The 13,103-nt window shown below is 44.6% G+C and overlaps 1 protein-coding gene and 1 long non-coding RNA gene across 6 annotated transcripts in view; one reads left to right on the top strand and one right to left on the bottom strand.

Annotated features, from left to right (window-relative positions):
• The first annotated feature begins 3,609 nt into the window (after positions 1 to 3,609).
• The window catches only part of TEAD1 (TEA domain transcription factor 1), a 791,559-nt gene continuing 782,065 nt past the window's right edge, over positions 3,610 to 13,103 (top strand). For 2 of the 5 annotated variants that reach the window (XM_069623633.1, XM_069623631.1), the window contains exons 1-2: positions 3,612 to 3,889; positions 4,367 to 4,498. The gene's annotated coding sequence lies outside the window, so the exon portion shown is untranslated. Of the gene's footprint in view, positions 3,890 to 4,366; positions 4,499 to 13,103 lie in introns of all 5 variants that reach the window. The other 3 variants (XM_069623630.1, XM_069623632.1, XM_069623634.1) reach the window with 3 other exon arrangements.
• Positions 11,881 to 13,103, bottom strand: part of LOC138503702 (uncharacterized) — a 153,196-nt gene continuing 151,973 nt past the window's right edge. The window contains exon 3 of the long non-coding RNA XR_011279689.1: positions 11,881 to 12,197. This is a non-coding gene — a long non-coding RNA (uncharacterized lncRNA). The remainder of the gene's footprint in view (positions 12,198 to 13,103) is intronic.

Raw genomic sequence — 13,103 nt, 5'->3', positions numbered from 1 at the left:
TAGATGTCACTAAGAGTATGACGTCTCATTGGTTCTACTAACTATAGGACCCTAGATTACTTGATCCCTTGTGATTGGGTTGACACCAACCCCACCCGTACTTTTCCACTTCGCTTAGCAACACGCAGAATAATAAGGCCAGGTGCAGGGAGTAAGTCTGTACCCCAGCTTTCCTTCAATTTATGTTACAGCCATTCATCACCTTAGTGGCTGTGTGTCAATTACTGCCTTGTAGTTTGGCCTTGAGTCTGCCTCTTGTTCTGAGAAAGTTAAGGAGGATGGGTACGATAAGACTTACTTCTGCTTGCTTAGCTGGTCACGTGGTTCAGAGACCGTGAATTTGCCTCTTCTTCGTACAATTTGTGTATTTGACTTTCGTTTCACCCACCACCTGCCTTCAGATTCTTATCTTGACCCTTCAGACCAGTATATTCTGTTCTTTGCTTCAATTAATTGTAGCCACGGTTCGTCCATCTTGACAGATACGACCTTGGTTCTCCAGGCACGATTTACCTCTGCTGAATTTCATTTCTGCCGCTGTAGTCTTGATTTCGCCAAATATGAAACTCTTCTTGTGTGGCCTTTTAGTAACCTTTTGGTTGATTCTGCTTCTTGTACAAAGTGGAAATATATTTATATAACATACTTCTTTGAGGTAGATTATGTAAAGTGGCACTTGCCGCACTATCTTTCTACTAAGCATAGCAAGCCGCACAATTTTCTTAGCTGTCTTGCGGTTCCATTTGTAACTGGAGGGGCAACCCTGGTATTGGACAGGATGTAATGGGCTGGGGTTTCAAAATATATATACACAGTGGGTGGTCCTGTCCTCTAAACTTTAGGGTACTGCACGTGTTTTAGGGCAGTAAATTCTTTAACCTTCCTGGGTTTCTAATGTCAGGCTCAGGGGATCCCTAACACAAGGTGAGAAAACAACCTTAAACCATTAATAGGTTTTTATAAAAGTAGCCTTTTTTATTTCTTAAGTGGCTCCTTAAGGAGCGTCAGTGCTCCTAGTGGCAGTTTGTTGTAAGACCACAGCTCAGGAACACACAGAACTTTCTTTATTTTACTAACAGACGTCGGACCAGTCTCTCTCGGTCTCGGACCAGCCCTAGCTGGCCATCACTACCACTTCTGTACTACCTCAATACAGAAAATGTCAATCATTTGAAAAAAAGTATTGTATGCTAAGAAATTGAATTCTAATATGATGCTACTAGGAGGCTTTGTTTGGCTATGAAATAATAAGGCACACACCTCCTGCCGACTCCTTCTAAAAAAGATAAGGAGTTGGAACTTACTGTGTATATCGATCTATGTAAGGTTGAATTTGGAAAATTGTATATTTCCCTTTTTTGTTCTAAAAAACACAGTCCCAGACCAGCATTTTTGACTGAATTATGTAAATGGTTCCTGGTTCTTCATTGTGAATTTCTATGCCTTGACACGCCTATTCACATTAATCTCTGAGTTGAATTGAATGCTTGTTTTCTCTATATTTAAAAAATTGCAAAAAAAGCCACTTAAGAAATAAAAAAGGCTACTTTTATAAAAACCTATTAATTGTTTAAGGTTGTTTTCTCACCTCGTGTTAGGGATCCCCTGAGCCTGACATTAGAAACCTAGGAAGGTTAAAGAATGTACTGCCCTAAAACACGTGCAGTACCCTAAACTTTATAGGACAGGACCTCCCACTGTGTATATATGTCTTGCTGTTCCAAGCATATGTACATGTGTAAACTTGGTTGACTATCTTCATCATGCTCATGGCTTAAGCTTCTTATGTTTGACATTGTCCTTTCACTTTAGGTTCACAATTTCCTTTATTCATGGCATTTTCGTCTCTTTACGTTATTCTCTGGTCATCATTTCTTATATACTTGAGTTAGTCCAGGTTCTTGTGTCGTCACCATTCGTCTTCCATCAAGACGTTTTGGTTTCTTCAGGGACTGTATTTAGACGATCTTCATTTCGTTTTATTGGTTGATTTGGCTTCCTCAATGGATACCTTACTGTCCATGGTTTCCTTGGTATTGGTACTTCAATAGGTGCTGTTCTTCTGGTAGGTAATGGACAGAGCCCCACTGCGACTCTCTGCTGGTTTATTTGCTCATCATACGTCACATATCTAGGTGTGAACGTTCCTGGTACTTCAAAATGGACGGCTGGAGCGCGGGCTATACTTGGGACCTCCTCTACATCTGTTTTGCTGCAATCCTCCTTTCTGCCTCTCCTGCGTATTTAAAAGAGAGGCTCAAAGTTTCTCGTGTTGTCTCCTGAACCGAAATGAGCTATGTGAAGTTTCTCATGCTGCTGCGCAAACCTAGTACGGATCGAAAAGAGCGACACAAAGTTTCTCATGCTGCTACACAAACCTAGCACAAATTGAAGAGTGGCATGAAGTTTTTTGGGCCACTGCATGAAACTAGTATGAATTGAACAAAAAGCTGTGCAGTTTCTCGTGCCGCTGGGCGACCCAACCACTAATTGAACAAAAAGCTGCACGAAGTTTCGCAAGCCGCTGTGCGGGCCTGAGATGGTTAGAAAAAAACTTTCAAAGTTTCTCTTGCTGCAACACAACACAAAACTAGTACGGCTCCAAACTAAGCCTGCATGAAGTTTCTGTGTTGCTGCGCGAAACTAGCACGGATTGTCAAAAACCACATGAAGTTTCTTGTGCCGCTGCACAAAACTGCCATGGATCGAAAAAAGACCTGCACAAGGCTTCTCGTGCCACTGCACAAAACTAGTACGGATCGAAAAAAGAACCACACAAAGTTTCTTGTGTCATGATCCTCACATGATTCAGAAACACATGAACACAGTTTCTCGTGTTGCTGCACGAAAATAGCACAGATCGAGAAAAAAAAGACCACTGCGAAGTTCCTCGTCATGATACACGAAACTTACATTAAGAAACCTGACAAAATTTCCGTGGCGGCGGGGTAACCGTAATGCTAATTTCGTGAGTGGAAGTGGGCTGCAGTGTGTATTCTGAGTTTTTCGCTTTGGAGGCGAACATGTTGCTCAACGTTAATTGCAAACTGCACCTTCTGATATGTCTTTTCTTGAGTTAGATAGGAGACAAATACAATGGTTTCTTTGGCAGGGAAGACACATCTCAAGACTGCCTTGTCAACAAATAGTTCTGTCTTCCGTTTATGGTCTCCCCTCGATTTCCCACCTTATATAAAACACTGTACGTGGTTCGGCCCTGAGGAAATGGCATGCCGTCATTATCCTGACATTGGTAGGACATCCATGCTATTTAGAGCAACATTGCCCAGGCACTAGGGGAGTGTTTTAAGAGAGAGAATAAAAAACGGGAGATTATTTTTTTTAAAAGGTCCAAGAAACAAATATGGGCAGCCATCCACTGAAAACGGGAGAATTGGAATTTACACATGTATCAGGGATTACGCCTTCAGGCAGAACATGAGAATCGCGGCCATTCATATATCCGCCACTTCGCGGAATGGGGACAGGAAATGTCGACTGTGTGTACACTCCGTGTATGCTCATATCCTCCTGCGCTCTTCCTGGACATCCCTATGACGTAACCCTCTGCCCCTTTGCGTCGCGAGCACGCCCTCCCTCTCTCCACCCCCCTCCCGGCGCGCGCGCCCAAGCTCGGTCCTGGCGTTCATTTCATTCCTTCTCCCTCATTCCGGGCATTCTTCGCATCGCTCGCGCCGCTCAGCACGTTACAAATAACACTGAAGAGCGGGGCCTGGCCAAGGGAAGCGCCCCATGCGGACCCCCACCGGCACGCACCTTCACCCCCCTACGAGGAACCACTCCCCCCGCCTATAGCGCCAGGATAGCTGGGGAGGGGGGCTGAAAGTTTCCATCCGGCTGCAAATACCAGATTCTGCAGAGGTGCCGGGTAAGTTTATTTGTGTTGTTTTTGCGGGGCTGTGGAGAGGAGGAGGGGTGAGTGGGTGGTTGCGTGCGGTTAATAATAAATGCACATGTCCCCCTCACCCCCATCTTAGGTTAGGGGCAGTAGGAAGGATGCATTGCAAGTTATTTCACGGAGTTCCACTGCTCCTGCAACAGGCTGCTGCTCTGCCTGACTTCCCTGAGTCACGGCTGCTGCTGCCGCTGCCGCCTGAAGAAAAAAAAAAGACATTTTTCACATTTTTCCCGGAGAAGGAAGAACTTGGGACCCGCCTGGGCTGCAGCGGTTGTGAAATAAAAGAGCCAGCCCAGCTACTTTTTTTGCATTATTTTGTCTGACTTTTCACGCGTCCTCGGGTTTCGGCTTTTTTTTGTCCACTTGTCCTTTTGCTGGATTAAAACGGGATATTTTGTTGTTGTTGAAAGCAGACATGCCCATGCCTTGTCACCCTCTCTCTTGCAGGGCTGAGGACACGCTTTGCGGCAGAGGGCACAGTTTCGGGGAGTCAGCAAAATCACGGTGTGCAGAGAAAGCTGGCAGCGGCGGGGGACCCGGGGGAGGCAGGCATCCGGCGCTGGGAAGTTCGTCCCCTCGGTAGGCTCTAGGCCCTGGCCGCGTATCATTCCCTTCATTGTCATTGTTGTTTGATTTGCTCTGCTCCCGCTCCACAGCACATCCACCCTCATCAGTGTTTGGAGTGCATGTGATGCCAGGAAACGAAAACAATGTGTACACATTTAGTAATTGTGACTTTTGTGGATCCGCCAGGGGGGTTTGGAGCAGAGAGATAAAGATAATTCGATTAGCCTTTTGAGTTAACTTGAAGCGAGCGACATTTCAGGAATACAGACGTAAACGCTGGAAGAGTTATATTTTCGCCGAACAACTGCAGATCTCAGACCTTTAAAATGGGGACGCGGCATGTAGCAGCTACTTATGAAGTATGTTTTATGTGGGTTTAAACTGCGTACAAGACACACGTCAAAATAACCCAAGGCAGGTGACATTACCCAATCAGAAAACCAAGAATACGTGTTTAAAAAAACGAAACAAAAAAGTAGCATTGCAGCAGATAAACTATTTGGTCTGCACATTTGTGCACCCAGAACACTGCACCCGCCAAAGCAGGGCACATGTGCAATCTACATGTGGATTCGAACAACATTTCAAGTGCTTATCCCTCATGCATGCCAACTTTGGTATCAGACCTTGCAATAGAACAACTTAATTTGCCATTTGGTAATCTTCGTACTATGGTTTTAAGTAGGGAGGAAAATTATATTTTAGATATAGTAATTTTTTGGGAAGTAAATGGAGCATGCTTCTAAGTGGATAGTTGGAAAATGCCATCCGCCTGGTTTTTTACATATTTATTGGAGCGATTACGGAATATGCTCAAGACAAAAGTGAAAATCACACAGAAGAGGAGGTGTCATTTCTCTCGTGCGCACAAATAAAATAAAGGTGTTAAACTGCATCGGCTTGCTGTTTATAGCAGACTATTGGGGAGCCAGCATTTGGCTTGTGTTGTGATCATGCAGCGTTTCGAGTTGGTGTCCTCTTTGTGCAAGTTTGTGATGGTGTTACCCAACCTGATCCAGTGGGAAGCTGCGCGTGCGGAAGCTCGACGGCACGGCTCGGCACAGGGGCATGTGTCATGCTCACGACAGAAAGAAACGGCCCTAGTTTTCACCGGGAGGGAGCCTGGGAATAGGGACATTTTTCTTCACACAAATTGAAAGTCACCTGCAGGGACGCCAGCAGCAGGGGCACTCCGAGGCTGCTGCCCGGGCCTTCATTAGACAGGAGCAGTTAGGGAATTGATTGGATGTGGCCTCGCCCAGGGCAAGACACACGCTCTTCCCCTTCCCCCACTAGACAAAATAAGCCCTGGTTGTGTTCAGTGCAGTTCAAACGGCGTGTGCGGGGGTGGGGCATTGAGGAGTGGGGAACTACAGGTGTTTGAATGATTAAGCAGGCAGCACGGTCACGCGTTGCCCTGCTTGCATTCGTGAATCTACACTTTTATCGTGCACACCTCGGTGGGTGGACACGGTCGCAGGATATTTACCCTCTGTACGTTCACTTAGCAGGCTAGGTGGGTTGCACATGCTAAGTGTTTTCAGGAGGTGAGCCGCACGTGCCCCATCGCATGTATGGATTGACTTTGCGAGTAATCCACCCCCCCCCAGTTGAAAGTGTAACATGTATGCCTTTGACAAAATGTACCACTTGTTTAAAAATGAACACTCCAATGTATGCTCCGTTTATGCTTCTGCTTGCATTTTTCTCCACTGGAATTCGTGTACCACAGTAGTCACATTTTCACCTAAAAAAATATTAACCCTTCATTCACATGCCTTTCTTTAGATTTGACCTTTTATTGAGAACTGAAGTCGAATTCAGGAAACCTAGTAGTTTCAACAAAACATATACAACTTTTTATTTGTCATTTATAAACACGCACACCGTATGAAACTTTGAATGCAACCATTTGTGTTGTTGTTTTACACCGCTCTTTTAACAGTTTAACTGTTTTATACCCCAGTAAATATTAAGTGCCACTATTATCCAACTCAATGCTGCTCATTTTATTAGACCCAATAATTAGGATAAAATGCGGAGCCCGCCTTGTCGGGTTCTCAGATATTGGCACTAAGCCCTAACTCCTTCATCTAGCCCGCTCATAAGCCTATAGTTGATACGCACACACAGTTGAATGCTTCAGCGAGTTCCATTTTAGCCTGAATATTTACAGGAATGTGTGTTATTATTACATAGGTTTGATGATTGTTAACTAGGCATTCCCAAATGACTGAGCTCTGTACAGTTGAATGGTCCTTGAAAAACAATATACACAACACATTTATTTATAGTGTTGATTGACTAAGCTTGTATAAAGAAAGCAATATGAAAATGCGTCCAATGAACATTTGGGCCTATTCCATAGTTTTAGTGCACAATGCCAAACAAGAGTCGCTATTTACGGTACAGTGGAAGCCTTTATGACGTAACAACTGCCCATTCATCTTTCCTGAAGCGGGGGTCGGATAACAAGTGTCCGCAATGGGATGTGACATGCTCGTCGTGACAGATAGCGATTAATGGGGGGCGGAGGAGAGTGTGTGAAGATTACGGCCTACCAACGCCACAGCAACCCATTACAACGGGAGGGCCTGGGAGCAATGTTAGCGTAGCCGTGAACCAGGCCAGCAGCACCTTTGTAACACAGGGCTTGTTTGTACTGAACCGTGCATCGCGCGTGTGTGTAATGTGACGCTTCTGTGTATATTCAAGGAAGGCGACAGGGCGCGTTTGCATTGTGTTACAGTGCCTGCCTTTTTTTCTGGCTGTTGTGTCTATTACCCTCGGGGCGATCTGGTGTACTTGCTAAGTGGCTGCCTTTGGAACATGGAGACCCGGGTTCAAATGCTGGTATTACCCTTGACCAACACTTACCTTTAATTGTACGAATGTAATTGCATGCCCCAGTCTACTTCCTCAGTTAGATATTGCAAAAAGATCCTCACATCCAAGTTTCTAAAATCTGAAGCCTGCGGCCCATGCTGTTCAACTTACACACAGCACCTCATGTATGAGCTGCTGCTGCCCCAGTGCATCTCTTGTGTAAGGGCCATGGCTCCCTCTTGGAGATAGGTTGGGAATGCAGCAGAAGGCAGCATAGCCTACAATGAAATAGTACAAAACATGATGTGTAACTTTTATATTTCACTGTCTGTTTTTTGGGCAAGTTGATAAGTTTCCTCTGTGTTGTTTGTTATTGTCACACCTGAGCCAACAATCTTATTTACAATAATGGTCCGTCTGTCATGGAAGTTCCTGTAACTGGACTTGTGCTCACTTGTAGAGTCAATGGGCAGCAAACACCTCATCACGAGTTGGGCTGTATCCCGGATGTAATACCACCCAATTGTAATAGCCTTAGCATCAACCGGTCCAGCGGTATTACCACCGGATCACAGGTTGTGCGTTAACGGTAAATCCCCATTGGCTTGGATCCAATGGGGCATTTTCGGCGCTAATACTGCAGGCTAATACAAAACCGGGTGCTAAATGGCATTTTCACCTCCAGATAAAAGCTGGAGGTAAAAACAGCCCATTACCGCCAGATTTAAGGGCAACAGCCCAACTTGTGATGAGGCCTGTCTAATGTCGTTCATTATCTGTTTACAGGACTGCCAGTGTACCCAGATAATCTGCAGTAAGTGGCCCAGCAGACATTTTACATATTTTCTTATACTTATACTAGGGCAGTTAGTAGGCCTTGATGCCTGGAATGTTGCAATAAGCTTGATATTATGATGGAATATAAACATGACCATTTTTGTAAGGGTTATGTTCTGAACACAGAATAGCTTTTTGTGAACATGCTGTGTTATAAGTTCCCCTTTACCCACCACAAAGATTGTAGCCAACCTTTCCGCCAGAAGCCACCTTCTTGGAAAGGCCAAGCCTATGGTGTGGGTGTGTAATGTTTGAATTATTTGTGAGCTTGGATGATTTAGGTGTTCTATTTTGAGCTTGGATGATTTAGGTGTTCTATTTGAAGTACTTTAACTCCTTTAAATGTAACTCTTGACACTTCAATCATTGCTGACGACTGTTTGGTTTATTAAAAACACACACACACACACACACACACACACACACACACACACACACACACACACACACACACACACACACACACACACACACACACACACACACACACACACACACACACACACACACACACACACACACACACACACACACACACAGACACACACACACACATCTCTCTCTCTCTCTCTCTCTCTCACTTTGTGGACGGACAACAGAAACAATGAGAAACCACCTTTTTCACCAAAGTCAGCATATCCTCAAGAAATATTTTTTAAATGTGTCGCCATGATTGAAATGTATAACACACAGACAAAAATAACCACTTTCTCACCAGAACTGCCCCGCCTTTCTTAAAGGGATGGTCTAGTAAAAATTTTTATTTAAAAAATAGATAGGCCACATAAAAAAAAAATACTAGCATCCTCCGTTTTAAAACTTCCTATGTAAAATTTTGAGCTATTCAAGCTCAAAATTCGAAAAAGCAAGCACAGGGGCGCCGCCATTTTGTGAAATGGAGGCCCTCCTGTGTTGGCTTTTGCTTTTGCGGCACTAATGAAGGAAAAGCCAGCAGGCTGTAGTAAACAAAGTCTACCGCTGGGTGGCTTTCCCTTCATTAGTGCCGGGACTCGGAGGACGCGGACCAGAGACCAGAGCAGGAAAGCTGCAGCTGAATCTCGGTAAGTGCTATTTATTTTTTTTACAAAAAATAAGCACTAGCTGCGTTTTTTTTTCTAAGTTTTCCGGGCTGGAGGAGCCCGGAAAACTTAGAAATAAAACCGCAGCTTTAAAAACGTATTTATATTTGCGGTCGCTTTTGAAGCGACCGCAAACATAAATACAACGTTATTGTGTTGGAAAACGCTGCGGTTTTAAAACCGCAGCGTTTTCCAACACAACCGCGTTGTGTCTGCCTGAATCTGCTTTACCATTTGGGGCTCTCGGGCTCCCGAGAGCCCCAAATGGTAAAGCAGATTCAGGCAGACACAACGCGGCATTGCGGAAAACAACCGCGTTGTGTCTGCCGGAATCTGCTTTACCATTTGGGGCTCTCGGGCTCCTCTCGGGCTCCGAGCCGGAGGAGCCTGAGAAACTTGGAACGAAAAACCGCAGCGTTTTCCAACACAATAACGTTGTATTTATGTTTGCAGTCGCTTCAAAAGCGACCACAAACATAAATACGTTTTTAAAGCTGCAGTTTTATTTCTAAGTTTTCCGGGCTCCTCCAGCCCGGAAAACTTAGAAAAAAAAACGCAGCTAGTGCTTATTTTTTTGTAAAAAAAATAAATAGCACTTACCGAGATTCAGCTGCAGCTTTCCTGCTCTGGTCTCCGGTCCGCGTCCTCCGAGTCCCGGCACTAATGAAGGGAAAGGCACCCAGCGGTAGACTTTGTTTACTACAGCTGGCTGGCTTTTCCTTCATTAGTGCCGCAAAAGCAAAAGCCAGCACAGGAGGGCCTCCATTTCACAAAATGGCGGCGCCCTTGTGCTTGCTTTTTCGAATTTTGAGCTTGAATAGCTCAAAATTTTACATAGGAAGTTTTAAAACGGAGGATGCTAGTATTTTTTTTTTTATGTGGCCTATCTATTTTTTAAATAACATTTTTTACTAGACCATCCCTTTAAGTTCCAGTGACGATTGCTTACTTTGCAATACTCTGTGACAATGGGTGCGTTAACTCTTACTCTCTTGGCACACGTGGAGCTAAGATGGAATGCTCAGCGCCAGGTGAGCACATCAGTCAACAGTCGAGTCGCACTTCCACTTCACACGATTGTTTTCAGTTGCAGCAGTGCAGACAGCGCTGCAGCAATGCAATGTCAAAAAGTGTGTTAGCATTGTAGCCACACACTTGCTTCAACATCGGGCACAACGTAGTTTCATAAATTCACAATTAGGGTGGTTAGAAAACAGATTTGCTACAAAAGTGAAAAGTGTACACTCGTTGAAGAAGTAGATTTATTGAACCTGTAGCGAATACTCGGAAACGTTAATTACCCGAGAACACATTGAGCCAATGGTTTTCAGCACTGCTGGCTCCTTCTATGCGCAGCTTCCCAGGCGTCATAACTCAGAACGCCCATTCATTTTGGAAGAAGTTCAATGCGCGGGAAAATACTTTTTCGCGCGGCCCAGCTGACACACGCATATCTTGTGGCCACATTGGTGCATAGTGGGGCTATGTCCGTACCTTCTAGCTTCCACAAAGGGGCACCTTGGTTTATTCGTGTCGTACTTGGTTAGTGAGGGCACAAGAGCAGGCCGCACAGAAAGCAAAGAAAGAAAGTGCCGAAATTGAACTGGAATATTCCATGAGGAGGGGCGGAGGGGGGACGTCCTCTTGCAAAAGGATACAGGCAGCACATTCTGATGCAACGTTAGCACACGATGAGAAATCAGCACTGCCAACAACTGAAACAGATGTGACGCTGCCGTCATCATTTCTAAAATAAAGCATTCGCGCTGTCACTTTAATGTTGGTTATTGATGTTTAATGTTGTGGGTCTGCGCAGGAGGCTCAGCTCATTTATTGAATACCCATATTTTAAGCATGACGCTTGAAAATACAACCAAAAAAACGAGGATTACAAAATGATTTACGCCTGAGCTGCAGGCGCCGATGTTGAAAGACACGGTACTCCCCAGTGTCACAAAATGACTGTATTCGAGCTGGCATGTAGGAGCCGAGTGCACTGCAATGGGGGCGGAATAAAAGAGGCCAGGTGTTTTAAATAGTCCCTCCCTTTGGCTCAGTGTTTTCAGAAAGGCTTATTGTCTGCATCCTGGCGCTAGCAGCATGCCTGCCTCTGTTAAAGCTCCAAAGCCAGACAGCTCGCCTCTAAAGTTGACATCTGGTTTAGTCTTTATTCACCTGTAAAAGAAAGGAAAATGCAAATGGGAGAGGGCGCCGCTGCCCTCGGTTCTGAAAGAAATGCCCCTGACAGTTTGTCAACCAGCACTGCTCATTGAAGCCCTCAGCGGCCTATTCTTTGCCAGCAACAGGCAACAGAAGACCTGGCACCATATGGCTTACATATGCTGGAGATAAGTTATCTGTTCATTTAGCTTATCAATACAAGTGTGTTACGTTTCGTGTTCGAGTCACTAAGCATTGAAGCTGAGGGCATTTTCAGTGCCAAAGTCTAGTGAAAGGTTGCCCTCGCCAGGCATCTTCGGAAATCATAGTTCCACTACGGTCACACAAACCACTCAGAGATTATTTATGAAATGATATTATGTAGCACCTTATTTCTATTTAAAGGAGGGTCTGGATGTTGGCCGCTTATGGCTGCCCCCCTTCACCAGCATGAGTGAGGAATTAGATTCCATTAAGAGGCACAGAGGCAGGTACATTTAACTCTTCTTTATTTAAACCAGCGGCAAAGAGAAACATTTTTTTAAAACTTTGTGAACAAAAACCTATTTCAACACAGAAAAACCTCCTCGTTCCACCAACCTGACATGGAAGAGCAGGTCATGGCACCGTAACAGCTAATGAGTCACATCTGTAGAGCAGGTTAGTCCTTCGTCCTTTTGTGTAACTTCAAGAACATTCCAGATACCCAGAAAAGAGATCCATCCAATTAGAAAATGCAAGGAGATCCTCTGGAGGCCATCTACCATGATGTTGAATCACAAGGACAAACATTCTTCATCGGCAGAGCACTACAAAAAGGAGAGAGAAGAAACAACGATGCGTGGGAGGGATAATACTCAGATCCGTAATTCTTAATGTACTCTAAACACCCCCAGCAAAACCAACGTGGAGGCCATTACACCGTTGGCCGAGTGGACCCCAAACAAAGAAATGTACATTCCTGCCACCATCATTACTCAGTGAACCAAGCGAACTAGGTAGCGAAAGGAAGCGATGAAAGACTGCAGTGCAGGGATTGTGAAAGAAATAAGCAGCTGTGAGGTGGATGGAGGATGAAACAGTTTATATTTATGTTCATAGCAATGTAGACAATGTACGACACACAGGGCCTGAATCACAGAAGCGTTTTATAATGGTGAAATCCCATTGGAAAACGCTCTGTGAATCAGGCCCAAAGTTTCTGATACATTGTGAAAAAAGAACAAGAAACCATGAGTATAATGCATTTGGTCCTTTGTATGACGACGAATGTCACTCCCTCAAGAAAGCACATTTTATTGTCTAGATCTAACGCTTTTACATCAGAAACTCTTTAAATAGAGATAAGGCATAATAACATTGTTCATTTAGCAGATAATTGCTGTATTGTACGTAAACCATTGCCTAGCCATGACTGAAACAAAAGGAATACAACATTGACATCACAAAACGTAGAAAACCTAGCCTTAGGTGGGACCTTGATGGAAATGGATCGTAGTGCCTCCCCCAGCAAGAAGTATTTGCTCACGGGTTCCCTTTGAACTAATATGTGGCTGCTGAGAATGCAGATCTAAAATGAACAATGGCCTTGTATGCCTAACTCTTTAAACAAGGAACACAGGAAATTCACTATCTTTAATGGTGGGGTAAAATGGGATTGATACCCCCACCCACGCACCAGCCCACCCTCCCTAGCCATCCTGAAGAATAGGAGA

Source organism: Ambystoma mexicanum, chromosome 11 (genome assembly GCF_040938575.1).
Source record: "Ambystoma mexicanum isolate Mex_15411 chromosome 11, UKY_AmexF1_1, whole genome shotgun sequence".
Taxonomy (NCBI): Eukaryota; Metazoa; Chordata; class Amphibia; order Caudata; family Ambystomatidae; genus Ambystoma; species Ambystoma mexicanum.
Note: the sequence above shows the minus strand (reverse complement) of the source record. Positions and strands in the feature narration are given on the sequence as shown.